We start from the raw sequence: 6213 nt of genomic DNA, 5'->3' as shown, positions 1-6213 counted from the left end.
ATAAATTAGAGAACATATTTTTTTAAGATCATTAGAGAACATCTTTGGTTGAACTAAAAATGAGCTTCCTGGTGCCTGTCGTAAAAACTGCTAAAAAGGGGAAGCAGATAGTAGAAAACTAAAGGTCACTCTCTGATCAACAAAAATGTAATTTGAAACAAGACTAATGTTGCATATGCCTAGTCTGGGACCATCTACTTCTCTCTTAGTGTATATCACTAGTTTTAGGTGATCCGTGGGAAAATAAAATAATAAGTTACACGCAGATGACGGACATGCAATTGCGTGTGATCAACGTGTGAGCGATCAGATGACAATATTTTGAGAAAAAAGGTTGCATAGAAATGACGAGCATGCAATTGCGCGTGGACGATTGACATGCGGGTGGCACGTGCATAACTAGTGGCACTATCTTATAAAAATAAAAATATATTAAGTTGTACATGGATGGGCAAGGCCAGAGTACAGGTGACTGTTCGGCCCATGGGTATGCAAGTCGAGTGGCGTTATTTAAAATAAAAATCCTAGACATCACTAATAAGAAAAGGAAAAACACAAAATCCAAAACACAAAAACACAAAAAAGTAGAAAACGAAAAAGCTAAAAATAAACCTGTCATATCGGTCTGCCCAAGCAACCAACCGCCCCCCCCCACCCACACACACACCCTAGTTTTGCTCAGGTGGTGTCACTTGCAATATATGTGGTTGCGCATGGGGGGACGTGCAACTAGTGTCGGACATGCAACTGGCCCGTCCCCGCTCCCGCCTCCCCCTTCGGCAAACAAAAGGTCCAGTTGCAACTATGTTGGGGGACATGTAGTTGGGGTCAGGTGCGGCCCTTGCAGTTGCATGCCTAGTGTCAGACATACAACTGGCCCGCTCCCTCTCTCATCGCCCCCTCCGACAAAACAAATGTCCAGTTGCAACCATGTTGGGAGACATGCAGTTGCGGTCAGGTGCGGCGCTTGTAGTTGTCGTGCTTGCAACTGGCCCGCCCCCTCTAGCGGCGCCCCTTCGACAGAACAAAAAAGTCTAGTTGCGGTCGGGTTACAAGACATGCAGTTGCGGTCGGGTGCGACACTTGCAGTTGCATTCCTAGTGTCGGACATGCAACTGGCCCGCCCCCTCTCCCGCCTCCCCCACCGACAAAACAAAGGTCTAGTTGCAACCACGTTGGGGGACATGCAAATTTGGTTGGGTGCGGCGCTTGCAGTTGCGGGGATGCTGTCGGGCTTGCAACTGGTCTGCCCCCTCTACCGGCACCCCCTCCAACAGAATAAAAAAGTCCAGTTGCCGTCGAGCTAGAAGACATGCAGTTGTGGTCGAGTGCAACACTTGCAGTTGCATGCCTAGTGTCAGACATGCAACTAGCCCGCCCCCTCCGTCAAAACAAAGGTCCAGTTGCAACTATGTTGGAGGACATGCAGTTGCGGTCGGGTGCGGTGCTTGCAGTTGCGGGGCTGTTGTCGGGCTTGCAACTGGCCCGCCCCCTCCGACAGAACAAAAAAGTCCACTTGCGTTCAGGTTACAAGACATGCAGTTGCAGATGGGGCACGACAATCAGAGTTGCGTGCCTGGTTGCATACATGCAACTCCACCCCCCCCCCCCACACACACACAAAACAACACATAGTTGCATTACGAGGCAATACTTACAATTGCATGGTTAGTATTAGACATGCAATTGTCCCTCCCCGACAAAACAATATAGAGTTGCAATTGCGTTGAAGACTTGCAGTTGCAGTCGGGACGAGACACTTGCAATTGCATGCCTAGTGGTACACATGCAATTGTCCTCTGGACAAAACACCATAGAGCTGCATTCGTGTTTGAATACATGTAGTTGCCGCCGGGGCACGACCATCCCCCCCCTCCCCCGACAAAACAACACATAGTTGCATTATAGGGCGATACTTGCAGTTGCATGACTAGTAGCAGACATGCAATTGTCTCTTCCCGACAAAACAATACAGAGTTGCAATTGCACTGAAGACTTGCAGTTGCAGTCAGGACAAGACACTTGCAATTGCATGGTAGTTCCAAGCATGCAACTGTCCTCCCGATGAAAAATCATAGAGTTGTAGTTGGCGGGCACTTGGAGTTGTGTGCCTAGTGATAGACATGCAACTACCACATATTTCGATAAAACACCAAAGAGTTGCAATCCCATAGAAGATGTACAGCTATACTTAGGGGTGACCCTTGCTAGCTACTCCCTCCCCAACAAAAACACCACTGAGTTACCATCATGTTGAAGACATGTAGTTGCAGTTGGGGCCGATTGTGCAACTAGATGGCAACATTTCCAATTTTCAAAAGTGAAACAGTTATTTAATAAAAAAAATGAAAAATAAAAAAGGTAGCAAGAAAAAGGTTTGAAAAGAGCAATAAAAAGAAAGAAAGAAACACCTCATCGACGGGGCAAATTGCAGGAAAAACAAAATAAATTGAATATCCCACTGGATGTCGACTTCCATGTGGATGGGAAAAAGAAAGTACAAAAACTATAAAATAAAATAAAGTTAAATAATAAAATTTCCCATATTATGCATGTTTCGATCTCATCGCCACACAAGTCTCGTCACAGTTGCGGACACATTTTATCCATTGAGTTGCACGTAGTTTTGGATGCATACAATTGCATACGTGTTGCACCCACGTAGTTGCATGGATTCCAATAATTCTAGTTGTACGTAAGGGGAACAAGAGTTTTTGTGACAAAAAAAAGAAAGAAAATGCAACCCTTTTTCTGTCAACCATATGTAGGAAAAATAGGGCATATCAACATTACAAAAAATATATTCCTGGGTAATACATGAGTGAAACAAAAAAATTACAAAAAAGAACAGGCAACATACAAATAAACAAAAAATCCATGTACAAAAAAAATAACTGGCAACATACAAATAAACAAAAATCCATGTACAAAAGATATCAACAATCGAGCGTAAAATCCTTCATGCATGTAAAAAAGTCTGTTCTACAAAATTTAGATGTTCCGTATTGCCTAAAGATAAAAAGAAATTACAAATAAACCATTTTAATAAAAATAAATTGATGATTATATACATTTAAACAGAAAAGGGAAATAAAAACAAAAAATAAAATACAGGTATACACGAGAGTGGGCTGCGCTAGCAAGTTTCCTGCTTGTTGTAGACAAAAGCAAAACAATGGAAAAGGCCATCCAGCCGCTGGCCAGCCGCGTGTAGCCTTTCGTGGCAAAAAAAAAAGAAAGTGGGCTGGTCGCATCTTAACAGGCCGAATTGATACAAAGGCATTATATTACGTCAATCTTGAAGTGACAAACATCGAACGGCCAGACTGTCGACTGAGACTTCGCGAAGTCTCAGTCGACTGATTTTTAGCACCTCCGATGGAATTATTGGAGATGAGAATAGAGTCTTAGAAAGGCGACCAATACTTGAAAATTCGATATTGTACTAATTTAAACTTCTTAAGAACCCACTCAATTTGCAAACACAAATGTTAATTCTAGAAATTATATATCGTACCATGGTCCATGGCAATGCAAATTGCTCAAGGATATCACTGCCACCTGCCACTACGTGTAGTCAGTTGGCAAATGATGGAAAAAGAACAAAAGAAAACAAAGAGAAGGAACTTTGTACAAATAAGTTGGCACTCCCTCCGTAAACTAATACAAGAGCGTTTAGATAGTGATCTAAACGCTTTTATATTAGTTTACAGTGGGAGTACTAATCAATATCAACTCTTGTGTGCATTCACAACATGCATCCTTCTGTTCACCGACCATATAACACTCTGCTCTTCCATGCCCATGCACCACCGGAGTCTCACCGACGCTGCACGTTGTCCTAGAGTTGGAGATAGACTCATCAAAGTAGGTGTCATGCTTGGAAATGAAATTAGGATGAAGAGGATGAGCTACTTGACGCCGGAGTGGGCGAGCGGAGGTGTGCAAGTATGTTGCTAAATTTGGGCCTCTTTTGCGTGATGGCGATGGAAACGTCGTTGGGGAACAGGTCCCCACGCACAAAGGCGTGGTACACGGTGGTCGCCAACACGCCGATGACGGTGACAACGGCAATTCCTGATAGCCCGACCGCAAGCATTTGTGTTACCATGGTGTTCACCTCTGACGCATACAACACCGTCGCTAGGGCAACACTCGTCATCGGGAACGTGTAGGCCCACCAAGCCAACGAGAACCTTAACCCCCGGAACAGGTTGACACGCACCACCAACGATACATAGAGGAAGAGCGAGATGAAGTATAGGAGCTTGGCGCTGTTGTTGAACTCGCCGGAGATCCTCGCCCATGCCATGGACGCAACACTAGGTGCGGCAACGAAGAGAAAGAAGACCGGGTGGAGCTCCTTGGGGAGCTGCATGTTAGTGGGGAGCCGTTGGTAGAGGGTGACGAAGAGCACCGCATAGTGGGCCAACCCAACAGCAAAGAAGAAGATGGGCAGCTCGCGGAGGCCCATCCTGGCACCGAGTAGCGCACCAACAAAGTTGCCAACAACAGCGAGGTGGTTGGATGGGTTGGCCACCTTCGAGAGGCGCCGCTCGCCGCTGGACATCCACTGGCCGTAGATCTTGAGGTCGAGGCATAAGATCGGCGCCATGAGAAGGTACCAGAAGACATGGTGGATCTCCCACTCTGGGAGGGGCACTCCCTTGACGAGGAAGAGGCAGGCGACCCAGGGAGCGAAGAAGAAGTTGACGCGGACCGGATGGTGGAACTCGCGGCGGACGGCCTCGAAGTAGAAGACGACCTTGAGGAGGTAGACGATGGAGACAACGGCGGTGAGGGCAACGGAGACCCACCAGAGGACATGGTTGGCGGCGGGGCGCACGCGGAGGAACGCCATGGAGGGCTCTGACTCGAGCGTCTTCCATAGCATCGCTTGGCTACTGACGCCGAGGCACATCCCGAAGGCGCTGATGGGGAACCGAAGCAAGAAAGGCCACAGCTCGTCCTTGGGCAGCACCGCCACCTCCGTCGACTGCAAACATTCAGCATGTTGTTAAAAAACAAAGCAACGACCCCTGGTTTTGCTTGCGGGAAATGGTAAAATGTGATATATACATACACGAAGGGTGTCGAGCTCGGCGCCTTCGAGTGCGGCGAAGTAGCGGCCGGCGGTGGGGACGTCGTGGTCCTCATCAGTGTCCTCCTCGGAGATATTGGCGCTGCCACGCTCGGGGTCAGCAGCCGGCAGTTCCTGTGACAAGCCGCGGAGGGTGGAGAGCTGGCGGTCGAGGCGGCCGGAGAAGGTCCTTAAGCGGTCGAATCGCCGGTCCCGCTTCCGCATGGTGTCGCTCCGCGGCACGGCCGGCGCGTCGGCATTACCTCTGACTACCGGGGACGGCAGCGAGTGTTGACGGGCTTGCCTCAGGGGCATGGCGGGGTGGTGGACACCGATCTTCGTCTCCATCGGTGAGGCCGGAACGCTCAACGACACAGAGAAAGGCGTCTCGATCGTCGTACCGCCGCCGATATCCCCCGAGAAAGCGTGTGCTTCCGGCGGCAGAGCGCACCCCGGCTCGCCGTCCGTCCGGACATGGATGTTCTCCATGGACGCCATGAACCTCGACAGAGCACTCTCCTGAAAGTGGCAATGATATCAGCTTTGAATATGATTTTCATCGCAGCGAGCTCATGTACTATATATACGCGCGCGCGGCTGATCGATCTTCCTGGCAAGTGGCGGGCCAGCGGGATGATGCACGTGGACGGGGAACACGAAGGTGCGTTCCACCGGCCGCACCAGCTGCACGCACGTACCCCCAGAAGGCCAGCTAGCTCCAGCAGCAGCGGTCGCGCCGAATTCTTCCAAGCCTCGTAGGTGGTCGTCGAATTGCCACGTCGCCGCGCGCCGACTACCCCCGTCTTCGTCTTCACCCGACACCGATCGAGCTAGGAGACGGGATCTCATCTCCTGCATGCATGCACCTCAGGACGGAAGAACACACGAGCCTACTGTACTGTACTGTTTGCCCCTAGCCACCTACTGTATGTGCGTGAGGAATAAGACGATCGATGTGGAGCTCGACCATGTCTGGTTGTCTGCGCGGTGGCGTGCATGGCTCAAGTCGGCGAGGGCGCATCGTGCATGGTGGGTTTGGTTTTTGCTAACACGTGTCAAAAAAGTGCAGCCGTGTCAAAGTACATCACTCGCCCACACCTGGTCCTCTATTTGCTAATGAAATGTAAATTGCA

The 6213-nt window shown here is 49.2% G+C and overlaps 1 pseudogene across 1 annotated transcript; it reads right to left on the bottom strand.

Moving 5' to 3' along the window:
- Positions 1–3475: 3475 nt before the first annotated feature.
- LOC125547605 (S-type anion channel SLAH2-like) lies at positions 3476–5669 on the bottom strand (annotated as a pseudogene). Its single transcript, XR_015617963.1, has 2 exons — positions 5084–5669; positions 3476–4996 (listed from the first exon to the last, which is right to left on the bottom strand). The product of XR_015617963.1 is annotated as an S-type anion channel SLAH2-like (transcript).
- Between the last annotated feature and the right edge of the window lie 544 nt (positions 5670–6213).

This window comes from Triticum urartu, chromosome 3A (genome assembly GCF_056163025.1).
Source record: "Triticum urartu cultivar PI428250 chromosome 3A, HENAU_Tu73, whole genome shotgun sequence".
Taxonomy (NCBI): Eukaryota; Viridiplantae; Streptophyta; class Magnoliopsida; order Poales; family Poaceae; genus Triticum; species Triticum urartu.
This window is presented reverse-complemented; position numbering and strand designations above follow the sequence as displayed.